This window comes from Marmota flaviventris, chromosome 10 (genome assembly GCF_047511675.1).
Source record: "Marmota flaviventris isolate mMarFla1 chromosome 10, mMarFla1.hap1, whole genome shotgun sequence".
NCBI lineage: Eukaryota > Metazoa > Chordata > Mammalia > Rodentia > Sciuridae > Marmota > Marmota flaviventris.
Window position 1 is genome coordinate 91,473,004 of NC_092507.1, and position 13,933 is coordinate 91,486,936.

Sequence of the window (13,933 nt, forward strand, 5' to 3'; positions counted from 1 at the left end):
TAAATATCGCTCCTGTCCTACAATAAACAGCTTCCACTCCTGCTGTATCAAAGTACACAAGTTGTTTGTCCCCCCCCCCCCCCCGGTTATTTTGCTGCAGCCAGACTGCGGCAGTTAAAATTCTAGCATAAGATTGACTTTTTAAAAGACATTTGCTGCTTATTTATATTTAAATATACATCATACATAATATAATTACTAATGCATTATAAAAATTACACAAATACCAAATTTTCTGAATTTATTTTAAAATACCAGTATCAAAGAAAATGGCTCAAATCCATATCAATTATAATATTCATGGACTATAACAAAGATTTATCAAAAGTATATGGCTATCTAGCAAGATAGTAGAGTAAATCTTTTTAAACAATGAAATTCAAATTTTCTCAGCTACCTGCTATAAAGGATTATTTGTTTATAAAAAAAGAAATGCTATATTATTTACTTAACATTTGGAGTTACACTAATAAAGAACCACTGTCAAAACTGGAAAACACTATTTCGCTGTGAGATCTTTGGCAATCATTTCCTTCCTATTTTCACAGTTCCTTTTTAGAGAACAGCCTATGTCACATGGGATTCTGTTCCTGTAAGTACTGCTAATTGGCCAGGCTGGGGGCAGGTGGAGCTGCTGATCTCCACTGCTGGTACCATGGTTGGTCAGGAAGACTGGCTTTTTGTCAAAGAATTTACATCTCAGACACTACTACTGATCCTGAACCTTAAATTGATGTAAGTCTTGAGTAATTGCAAGGAAAATTAAAAAAAAAAAAAAAAAAAAAAACAATAACAGCAAATCATCTTTAGAGGAATAAAATAATTATATAGGTGTATGAATCAAGCATAAATTAGAAAGACAATGGTGATGAGAGGACAAAGGACAGATAAAGAAAAGAATACAATGATGTTGACAATTTTTTTTTTTTTTTTTTGCTATTGGTTAGAACTGTTACTGTCTTCCCTTATTTCTTCTTCTCTTGTTTCTTGACACATATTTTGATGTTCTGTTTAGTATCTGTCTCTACCAATCTATCTGTCTAGTTTGTTCTCTGTTCAGAAAACAGATTTAAGGACACATAGACAATGTTTTTGTTGTCATTGTTTCCACTCTGTTCAGAGTAATGGCCTTTTAAATATTTTTGTCCCTGTGATCAATGACTTTCACTATTTAGAAATAAGAAACACTGAATACTACCATATACCAAGAGCTGTTATAAAAACTGAAAATACAGTGATGAAATAACACATTCTTTGCCTTATTTAGTTTGCTTGTCTTCACATTGGCATCTGTGACGTGCGTGGATCAGGTTGGGGCAGGTTACACACTAGATTTGGATGTGAAGAGAGTGAGACAGAAAATAAAAGGAAAATTTTTACAGTTGTAGTATTGAAATAATTGCTTTAAATAATTAGGATTATAGTTTTCTGGGATGTTAGAAAAGCATATAGAATCTTTTGTACTATAATATTCTCAATGACAAGAGGCTGGACCATTTATCTGCCAGTTCCTATTGCCCACCAGTTGAGGACTAGCCCCAGGGGAAATATCTTCCCTCATAAATTCTGTGTTTCTCTTGGGTCATAGATGAATGGTATGCTTTGTGTTTATAAAAGGAAACAAAATGGAAAAAGAATGGAAAAATAGACAATTTCTGAAAAAACATGAAGTCACAGGTCAGTTGTAACTACATCTAAAATCATGGTGAGCTGAAAAGATGTTAAAGGGACAACAAAAATACCTGCCATAATCTCTGCATTCATCAGTATGTCTTCTTTCCATGATGCAGGAAATCTTAAAGTCTAACTGAAGTAGTGTGATTAATAGAACAAATCGTAGTCTCATTGGGTAACTTGTATCAAAGTACAAAATTAATACTCATCATTTTTCTTGGATTTTTAAAAGTTTTTCCAGCACTTTAAATAGCCAACTCCATAGGATCTAAGCCCTTAGTTTCTAGGTACATGCCAGATGATCACTAGGCAAAGAAGCATGATGACAGTTCTATGGAGTCACTGAGTTCCATGTCTATTCATGCTAGTCCCTACTTAAAAAGCAGTAGCCCTAGCTTTGTAGCTTCAACTAACCCTGTCAGTAGAATAATTCCTTTCATTATCTTTTTGTTTATCCATGCCAGGTACAAGTTATAACTTTAAGTTCACTGAAACTTTCTCGAAGAATGAATTTTATAGAACCTTTAATCTAGTAAGACCTATGGTTTGGAAGATGAGATTCACAAATTAATACATAGGTCACTGGGAGTGATTATGAGAGAGGCTGATCCTAGCTTGTCTCATTTTCCTCCCTTCTGTGTATTATAGGTATTAGGAACACAACATTGTATATGTGTTGTTTGTTCTACACAAAAACTGCCCTTGTCTCACAGGATGTAACATTTTATTTAGAATTTTACCTGAGACTTTAGGAGACCATTTCAATTTCTATGAGAATGCTTCTGAATGAGGATATAATGAATCAAGAAACACTGTACTCAGGCTCAGTTTTGCCCCTATTTTATCATAAAATGTATCACATGTTAGAATCCCATGAATGTGAATCCCACATGAAATTCCAAGTGAAATTCGATGAATGTAAATCAGGCCTTCACTGAGCTCTAAATTACGAATTTGCCAGAGAAATTTTAGTCACAGATCCCTATCCAAAACAAGTATCAATTTCAACAAGGATGGTTTACTGAATCTCCTGGCATTGAAGGAGACAAGGTAATTAACTTTTACCTCTAAATCACACGCTGGTCTTTTCACAAGATGTTACCATAAGGGGGAATGGGTATCATTGACTATTACTGACAGAGGAAGAATTCAACGATAACAGTAGTTAAATTAGTCTTGATTACAGCAAAGCCATTCTGGTGAACCATCACATTTGCTATCATGCTACCATGTTTGTGGCCCGTTGCAAAAGCATTCCTACTCCCAAATATAGACATTAACTGAGGGCTTCAAAAAAACTTCACCGTGTCCACCCATTTGTTCACTCATTTCTCTACAAAGGAAGCTCTCTGATAAGGTTTGATAGTGAAAGCAAAATATCTAGTAATATTTTTATTGATTTTCATAGGTTCATTCACTTGTATTTTTCTCAATATCCCTTATGTAGAATTCATTAGTTATTTGCCTTTCAGGTGCCTAATCCATCAGGTAAGCCATTATTGGTACCATTGATGTATATATTCATTCATATATATATATATATATATATATATATATATATACACACATATATATACATATATATATACATATATATATATATATTACACACACATGTGTGTGTGCATATATATTTGTATACATATCACACTACTTATTTCTCTATACAATGTAGAAGTACCACATGCACAACTTACATCTCTATCCAGTTTAATGTATTCCATTTGTCACTGTCCTTTAAGGATAGCAACCAGATCAACTCTTGTATGGAAATATTTCATTTTCAGTGCACATCTACATTTCAGAAAACATATCTCTAATCCAGTCTTGTTTTTTTCCTCTCCTGAAAGCTGGTCATATGACCAGCAGGACAAAAAAAAAGAAGAAGAAGAAAAAAATGAGGGACAAGCACTTATACAACAGAGGTTCCCATCTCGTTTTGTGATTTCCTTATGCTATATGAAACTGATTGGGGTCAATATCAAATAAACTCTGACCACTGAATAGTGGTAGTTTTCTGCATCAAAGCCTTATAATTCACTGGTTCAGATAATATTCAACTTATGAAGTGGAATAACTTTCAGAGTCACTTGATATTCTTTAGTCAGGTGTTCAGTTTCAAATGGGTTCACAGAACACCAGAAACTGTTATTTAAATACATGGCAGTCTTTTGGGTGCAGAAAGTGAGTTCTGTTTCTAATATTCTGGTAGTCAGATTGGGACTTTGTCAACAGAGTTTGCCTGGAATTTCTCAAAGAACTTTTAGCTATTGTAGATTTCTCTAACAAGATGAGATCATCTCCCTAACTCAGGAAATCAACAGGGCTCTGCTTCAGTTGCTTTCTCTCTGTGTCATGGTCTGCAAACTTTCTGGGTGCAGTAACTTTGGGCAGTTGTAGGGATTAACATATTTGTTTCCCATCTCTTGGGGATCAGTATCATTCATTGTTTGATGTTTCGTTGTCTCTAAAATCATCATTTTGTGTAATTTGTTTTACTTTTTTGTGCTTTTGCTGTTGTTGTTACTGGTTCAGACATGAAGGTAAAGGCAGCAGCATCTAGATACCCCACTGCTACCAACAGAGAAATTCTTCCTTTTCAACTTCAAAGATTTTCTCTTTGTTCTTGGGTCTCAGCTGTATGAATATGAGATATGAATAAGTGGGGTTTTTTGGTATTATTTTTCTGCTTTTGTTCCTAGCTGCTAACCAAATATATTACTATTGGATATGTTTTCCAGTTTTGTGTTTCAGGAATTTTATTTTCAAACACTGCATTTCCCAATTAATTTAAATCATTTTCTCTCTCCCCCACCACCATGTACCCAATTCCCCTTTCAAGGATTTCACTTACAGCTATTAGAAAATGTTTATTGGATCTCAAGTTTCTGTCATTTATGCCATCCTTTTTCTATATGTACTACTTCTTAAAAATTTTCCATATTTAATTGTAAATATTTGAGTCTGACTTCAAAAACAATGTTTTAATTCTTTTCCACTCCATGTATAGTACTATTAAGCCCAACAAAATTATATTCAATTAAATTTAATAAGTACTTGATACATAATTTTATTCAATTAATTACTCTTTTGTAACTACATACACTGATCCCAGGAAGCAGTGGATTCCAAGATTCTGCTGGTAAGAAATGAGAAAGCATTTACTTCTCCACCTTATGCTATGTCTGATTTATTCTGGCAGCCTTAAGAGAGTCATTCTTCCTAACAGCTTAGTTTAAATTACATGTTGGATGTAAGGATATGTTAATGGCCTGTCTGATATATTCAGCTGACTCAGTTTTAAATTATATTTAAAGTCCTATGCTATAATTTCTGCCTTATCATCTCTGGAAACTCTGCCCTATAATTCTTCCAATCTCAATGAAAAAAATTTCCTTTTCTCAAATTAACTCCTTTCCAAATTGATAGTCTTGGTGCCCATCACTATTACCAATCAGCTTATTATTTTTTACCTTCCCCTTATGCTTCCAATACTATGTGTAAAGTATTTTCTCATATGTACTTCCATTAAACAATGAAGAGGCCAAAATAGCATATCCAACTTATTTTATTTCCCACAGTATTGATAAGAGTTCTCTGCTCCAATCAATACATGTTGGATGATTCAATTATCAAGTCACCATGTTTAGATATTAAGAATGCTTGTATCAAAACTTTGTGTAAAAATACTGTTATTTCATGCTTAAACTAAAACCTATTATTCTTTTTGGATAATTCTGGTTTATCATATGCATTTTGGGGGTGCTCCTTTTCCTAACCTGGTATACTTTATCCACTGCCCCAGTGACTTTAATTTATCTTGTTCTTTTGTTTTCAATGACAGCTTAAATAATGAGTCCTACTTATTTAAAGGAATTCACTAGAACATGAATGATGAGATTCATTTAAGGTACCTAGCATTTCTAGTACCAGTTATATCAAGTAATAATAGTTCCCCACTCTTCCTTCAGGTCATGTTACTGCTCAAACTTTCTAATCTAGACTAAAAAAATATTACCTACTTCTTTTCTATATTCAAGTTCTATACCTATTTCAATATAATGATTAATTTTTTTATGTATGAAAAATTCTCTCCTTCATTAGTTTTTCCTTTTACTATAAGGAAACTAATAATTTTTTTTTCTAATATATGATCTTCAAAGCTAATTGCTCAATTTACTAACTTCCAATTACTATTCTTGTTAGCTGTGTCTGCCTCCTACTTCATCAGGAACATTACTATGAGCACTCTAGATTAGTGTACTGATTTCCAGAGTGAGGTGGAAGCAAGGTATTTTATTGGCATACAAAAATAAATTGTTATAATTTCTTAATATTTTCATCTAATGTTTAAACAGATGGATATCTACCATTTCTGATGGTTTAAATTTACCCTCAAATTCAACGGGCTACCAGTGCCCAGCCATTTGGCCAAACATTACTCTAAGTGTCTATGAGGTATTTTTTGGATAAGATTAATATTTGAATAGTAGAATGAGTAAAGCAGATTTACTCTCCTAATTTGAGTAGTCCTCTTTAAATCAATGCAAAGATTACTAGAGAATGAGAATGCTGAATATGAGGAAACTCCACCTCCTTGATTTATGAGGCAGGATGTTGGTCCTTCCTGACCTCCAGATTCTGACTGAGATGCCTCCTGCTTTTTCTGGATCTCTACACTGCTGGTTTGGAACGAAAACCTTTTTTTTTTTCTTTTTTTTTTTGATCCACTCTGAGACTACTCATCAGCTCTCCTGTGTCTCCACACTCCAACTCAGCCTGTGAGTTTTGTGATGTCTCGACTTCCATAATAACCAAGCCAATTTTTACACTTAGTCTCTTAGTTAGATAAAAATATATGTTCTATAGAATACATACACATATGTCTTGTTGGTTCTACTTTTCTGCAAAAACCTGTATATACACTCTTATTTAAAAAGTGATCAATACAAATAATATTGTGAAACTTACTGATGATTCTTGAGCTGTGCTCCTTTTCTCATTATCTTTCCTCATTCCTCTGTATGAAGTTTTTATCTTCTTCTCTCCCTCTTTCCCTATGACTATGAATCCAATGGTCTTTATGAGGTTTTCACTTTCACACTGTACACTAAAAGGAGTGTCTTACAGGTATCTATCTAGGCTTGTTGGTCTTTTCATTCCCAAGCCATTTCAGTAGTTCACTTTTCTGGTTTTGTGGTTCTGGAAAAAGACAGCGGGTATCTTTGTTTACACTGTATTGAACTTAGTCTGCTTACATGTATGTTTTTCTCACAATGATAAAACTTTCAGGAGAAGGACTTCATTTTGTTTATCTTTACATCCTGGTTACTTAGTATGTTGTTAGGTACACAGAAAAGGACAATAAACTTATTTCATCAAAGTAACTTGGACTATTGGCAGTGATAGTCTAGTAAGAAAAAAGAGTTTAAAACTGTCTATAGGAAAATAATGAATTTTTTTTTAGCAAACTTTAAAAAAACCTAAAAATATTTAGGGAAATAGATGAGTAACAAAATTGGAAAAATCTATCCTGCACAGGCACAGAATAGTAATAGATCAACTGTAACTAGCCATATAATTTTGATTCAAGATGGTAAAATTTACTAAAATATTTTTCTCATTGGTCACTTTATCTCTTTACCTTTTCATTCCTTTCAATCACTCTAGTAAATTAGGGATAAAAAACTAAAAATGGGTAGAATGGTGATTTTGATTGTATGGAAATTTAACACAATACAATCATAGATTTTTCTATGCTTTCAGTGTTGGGGAAATAAAATATTGACTGGTGCTAAGGCATACTAGCTCAAGTTGGCAGTAGAAAACGCTTTAGTGAATTTACAACAGTGAATATACCTAAATAAGACTTTTTTAGGTGAAAATATGGGAAAATTGTGCCACATTCTCATTGCATGTCATAAGATATTTAATATTAATTATTCTTTTGATAAGAATATTAAGATGGTTCCTTTAGGCTAGGTTGAAGTACATGAATGAATAGCAAGTTTTCCATAAGCTCTAAGCACCTTTCTGAAATTATAGTATTTGCAGATAGAAATAAATTTAAAAGACAGGACCTCCTGGCCTTCATTACAAAAGAACCAAGTAAATTAACTGGGAACACAGCAGGGTTTTATTATCAAGGAAGAAATTAGTTCAACGTCTTTTTAAACACAATTTTGGAACTGTGAGTTCACTGGAAGGCAAAGTAAGAAATATATTTGACTGTCAAGGAGAAGTATTCATTAGCTCCTGTCTTTAATTTCCTCTCCTTTCCCGTCTTTCCTCTCTTCTTAATAGCCCTGCCTCCTTGTATTTTCTACTTAATGTGGATTCTAGTAGTTTTTCAAAATCATTTACAAGAATTATATTTCATTATATTTTATTCAAAGGATAAATGCTGATGCTTCCTGATTTAAATGTGTTACCCAATAAATCTGCTCTGATTTAAAAATGCCATAAGTCAAAATGAATTCAATATGTCTAACCAACGGGACATCACAGGTTAGCATCCATTTCTCACACTTGTTATCACATGGGACCTGCCTCTTGCTGTTGCTATTCTCCACATTTATGGCAGATTATCATATCATATATTGCCTTCCTAGGTAAAGATCAAATTTAAACTTTGAAGTATGATTTCTCCTGAGTGCAGATTTCTTTCACACCATCATAAAGCCAAAATGTTCTAAATTGAATCATTTTTGTAAATCAGGTACTGTAGGTGACCAGTTTATGAACTGGCTAATTATTAGTTAATTAATAGTCCTTCACTATTCTTTTGCAAAGATTTTCTTTTTTTCTTTCTTCTCTCTTTCTATCTTTTTTGTTTCCATTTCTGCTATTGCTAGAAACTCTACACAGCTAAGTAAGGCAAAATGTATTTTGCCAAAGTGCTCAAGTTGCCTAATGTAGAAGCATCTAGCTGTAAGAGTGACGTTGAGTACCATTTGGAGAGTTTTAAAATATAGCCACCCAAACCCATCCATACATATTGAACTGAAATCTCTGGAAGTGTGGCTCAATGTTCATATTTTCTGAAAAGTTGCACAATTAATTCCAATATTTACCAATGGATGACAAAGATAACAAGTAGAACAAGAATCTACTAGATGGAATATAAATGTATAATAGCAGTACGAAAGGGTAGTTATTATTATAAGTTTTGGATGAAAAAATCTGTGGCTTTACCAAATACTTGTTTGGATGCTTAAGAAATCACAGTACTGAAAACTGGTGTTATTGATGTATAGATACTCATGTAGCTTTTTTCCATTGCAGATGAGGTGAATTTCATCACTTGCTAAATGTGTGTGTGTGTGTGTGTGTGTGTGTGTGTGTGAGAGAGAGAGAGAGAGAGAGAGAGAGGGAGATTGTCATATGAAAAGTAACTTATGGTAGAAAATAAGTGAATTTTAGCAAATTGTATAAATAAAACTCTTCTCTTTTCTCCCTCTAACTGCCAAATAGTGTTTTAGTATTAGAAAATAAGTTGTGAACAAAACCAGAATAGATTAACACCTTAACTTCCAAGAGCTATTATTTAATATTTTAGTGAAAGGAAAGAAAAAATTATGCATTACTGAATAAAAAAATGACTTTCAGATCCAATAAATACTAACAAGAAGATGAAGTATATCATCATAGAAAATTACTTACAGGGATTTATTTAGCTAAGATGGTTGGAGATTAGATTGTATGATTGAATATGTGTGTAACTGCTTTTAATAATTGAATCCATACCTACATATTTAATGAGTGAAAATACAAACCATACAACTTGAATAACTTTCCTAACATAGTTATTTGCCAGTGTGATCCCAGAAGTTATCTATTTTACTTCTGGGCACTTTAAACTTGTCCTTGGTCACTCAAGTATGTGAATGTTTCAAAGTAAATAGTCATCCTAATGTATAAAGCAACTCAAGTGTATGCAGTTCCTAATGATAAAAATGATTAAAAGCATGAAAAAAATGTCCCTTACTAAACTGCATCCTCTAGTAATAATAGAATAGCCAGGAACAGAATAGTTAGAGGACATGAACTCTGAAAAAAATTATGTGACTTATTTTTTAATACATATAAAGTGATTCAATTAAGAAATACATCAAACTTCTTTTTGTGCACAGGTGAAAAATAGAAGTTTAAATTATTTTAATTAAAATCGCTGCTTTTCTACCTGAGTAGATTATTCTCCTAGCTAACATTATATTTTATATTATGTTTCATGGCTTTTTTGTTGTTATTCCTCTGTCATGTTGGCAGAGATTCACATTTCTGTTAGGCCAAACATATAAATTACAGTGTAATGTTCTTTATAAAAAGTTGTCTCAGGGTTGTCTTTTTTGTGCCCAAAGGAATATGATAAGCATAAGGCCAAATAAGCTAAATAATCATGAATCTGACCGAAAACATTTTTAGAAGTGATTTTAATATATTTTAGTGAGATATACATTATTGATGACATAAAATGTTTACTAAAACATACATAGCGATTCTAAACATTTCGAATAAGTATCATCTATGCATTTTATATTATACATATCATTGCAACTGAAAAAAAAAAGAACCTCCTCAAGGTCACAATTTGCCTATAATAAGCAATTGTTAACAAGTTTGTTGAGGTGTTTACCATTGTTCTAATTTCCAAGGAAGGAAAAACTTCATTAAACTAAAACCAATTAATTTTAAAATGCTTCAAATTGCAACTAATGAGCCCATAGGATTCATTACCAGTGAAGGTCACAGAGCTAACCAGAATCCTGAATTTATCTATATCTCTGGTTATATGACTGACTGAGCTGGGATTTGGGAGGTCTATCCAGCAGCAATCAATCAGACCGCCACCCAGCAAGGCACTCTAATAAAAAGAAGAGTGGATTCTGTGGACCATGTGCATCTTAGAAAGCTCCATTGTGTTTTTCTAATGGCAGCTCTAATTTTGATAAAAACCCCAAAGCTTACTTAAATATTGAAGTGACTTGTGCTTCTTAGTAATAAAAAATAAACAGGTTTTAGCTAACATGTCTATATCATGTTAAAATCCCTGAGGGATAAAACATATCATTTTATTAGTAAAGAAAATATCAAAGGAGAATATAGCCACATATTAGACATAGTGTACTACATTGAAGTAGGTAAAAAAGCACCATGTGAGCCACCTTTTGGCTACAGTGGCTGGAATTGCACCAAGAAGTGTTTACTGAGCACCTTTTAGTATTTAGTTGTTTTCTCATTGATGCCTTTACTTGTTCCATCATTTATTTTTTTAGAAAGACTTTGTTAAATATCTTCAGAAAAATAAGTATTATTGTGTGCCCAGTAACATGCCAACAACATGGGTTCTCCTCTAAAGAAATTTACACCTTCGTGAACAGAGTAAGGAGAATTTTCCAACTATAATAAAATATCATGACAACTGCCATAGAAGTTTTCTAAAGCATACTGGAAACACCAGTGGATATATGGTCAGTGTAATCAATTCTTATACAAATATGGTATTTAAAAACTATCTTCCTCTTCTAACACTATTGATTAAAGTGTTTGGTGGCTCCAGTCTCCTAGGACTTACCTGGACTTGGAAGTCTATAAATTTCTGTGCACATGCTCACTATTTTTTTGTTAGCGTTTTTTAACATCTTATTTGGAAATACAAAAAACAAGATGGGGAAGACCAATTTGGAGCCTATTGAATAATCTTAACAATCTTTTATGTGTATCGGAATTAAATCAGTGTTACTGACAGAAAGGAGGCTATATGTACAATGGACAATGAAGAAGAAACAGATATTTTGGTTCATTGGATGTAGGAGTTGAACAATAAGAAGTTTTTTTGGATTGAATATAAACTATTTGTGGCATGTTAATTTTTATAAGACTTTATAATTCTAACAGCAATCCAGATAGTCCAATGGGTACATGAGAATGAACTCCTGTAAAAATATTCATCAACATTTTTCATCTTTAATCAGAGACAATGAATTTCATTTCATAAATTTCAAATAAATTCATAATTATTTTTTTCAAAACTCAATGTACAATGAAAATAAGTAAGCTTTCGGAATTATTTTTTCTTTCAGTTTGTAGCATCCTTTTGAATTTCTGAAAGCTTAAATTTGGACTAGGATTTATCAGTACTCTGCTAAAAATGGTTTGAAAAATAATTATTGGATGCACAAAAGAAAAACAGGAAGAAAACCAAAAATCAAAGAAGAGCTTCAGCAGCAGAGTCCTTTGAAAATGATTTTTTTTAAAATGTAGTCAATGATTTCTAATGCTTTATATTGGTCAGATCAGAATAAGACTGAACAACTTAATGAATATACTCTGTCAACAAAGAGACCATATAGCTTTATTTGAAGTAGAAGCAAGATTTAGAATGCCTATGGTACACAGAAGTGATGAGGTGAGCACAGATTGTAATTTATATGATAGAGAAACCAGTGGAAAAGGAATGGAGGTGGAGGAGTGGCTAGGGAGTTCATGTTTAACTAACATGTTATTTTCATTTTGATATTGATATTTGTTATTTACAGTTTTATTTTTATTTTATTTATTTATATTAATTTAGAGTTTTAAGATGATTTCAACATGTTTCCCAGATGGTAGCAAAGAATATGAAGAAAAGGGACAGTGGATTTGCAAATACAGAAGAGAATACAGAGAAACAATTGAGCAAAGTCCTGGATTTAATTAAAGTGCAGATATCAGGTCTGAGATGAAGAACTTAAAAGTAGATTAAAGGAAAAACAGGTGATAGATAAACAGGAAGGAATCTTAAATACTGTCTGTTAAAGAAACATCTTTATAATATCATTTTTTACTTCTTTTGAATGGGACATTCCATGCTATTCAGAATCATCCAAGCTCAGAGTTTAGCTACTACTTACTGAGGAACCTAGAGCAAATGACATTCTTGAATATTAGTTCTCTCATTTAAAAGTTGAAATAACAATTTCTATCTTTAAGAGTTCCTGTGATAATGAGATGAGACAGCATTTGCAAAATTATCTAATAAAAAATGTAGTAAAATTAAAGGTGTTGGGCTGGGGATGTGGCTCAAGCAGTAACATGCTCGCCTGGCATGCACAGGGGGGCACTGGGCTCTATCCTCAGCACCACATAAAATAAAAATAAAGATGTTGTGTCCACTGAAAACTGAAAAATAAATATTAAAAAATTCTCTCTCTCTCTCTCTCTCTCTCGCTCTCGCTCTCTCTCTCTCTGTGTCTTCTCTCTCTCTTTAAAAAAAATTAAAGGTGGTGAACAAATGTTTGTTCTAGTATGGCACACTAGTGAACAGCATGCTGGGTTTATTTATTTTTCAGTTGACCAACCTTAGATTGGTAAATGAAGTTTTTGCTATGACTCTGGTTATAAAGCACTCTATTACCCAGATTAAAATGTATTTAATTTTGAAAACAAAATCCTTTCCTTTTAGCAACTCTCCTAGATAATGGAACAAGCATTTACATAAAATAATAAATGTGTTTTTAATTACTTATTTATTTTCTATATTCCATGCCTATGATGGATGGTGCAATACAAGAATGGTTTCTAAATTATACCCAAATTAATATTAACAGAAATTTTTGCTGCATTAATCTTTTTCAAACATAGCGGGTTGCAATTATCTAATCTCTTCCTTTCCCTTATATTATAGCCCCATTTTAAAGCAAGACTGATTCGAAGGAGGAGAACCACAGCTGTGCCTTCCTGACTGGATTTTTAAATAATGGCAACAAATGAATAAAACTTGAATTTTCTGAATATTTCTTGTTTAAATTGCATATATCCATCATTCCTGTGTGAATTTCAGGAATACTCTTTTTGCTTGGTAGTTTAACCCACAACTTCTTGAAACAAATTATGCACAAAGTATGAATTACCCTCTCACAGCAGCCACTTCAAAATGAGAATAACGTATTCAATAAAGAAAAACATACTTTAAAATAATGAAATATTTAAAAAAAGAATAGAAGATCAAAGGAGTAGACAAAGGGGAATGAAAGAAAGGGAAGAAGAATGGGAAATGGAAATTCTGTGGAATGACTCTGACCTAACTTTCCTATGCACATATATAAATATACCACAGTGAATCTCACCATCATGTGCATCCCCAAGGCACTAACTAAAACAACAGCAACAATAAACTATAAGTAAATAGCAGAAAGATCAGTAGGATTATGGAAACAGGGATGGGAAGAGAATGAGGGATATACTGGGAACAAATTAGAACCAATTATTTTCCATGCTT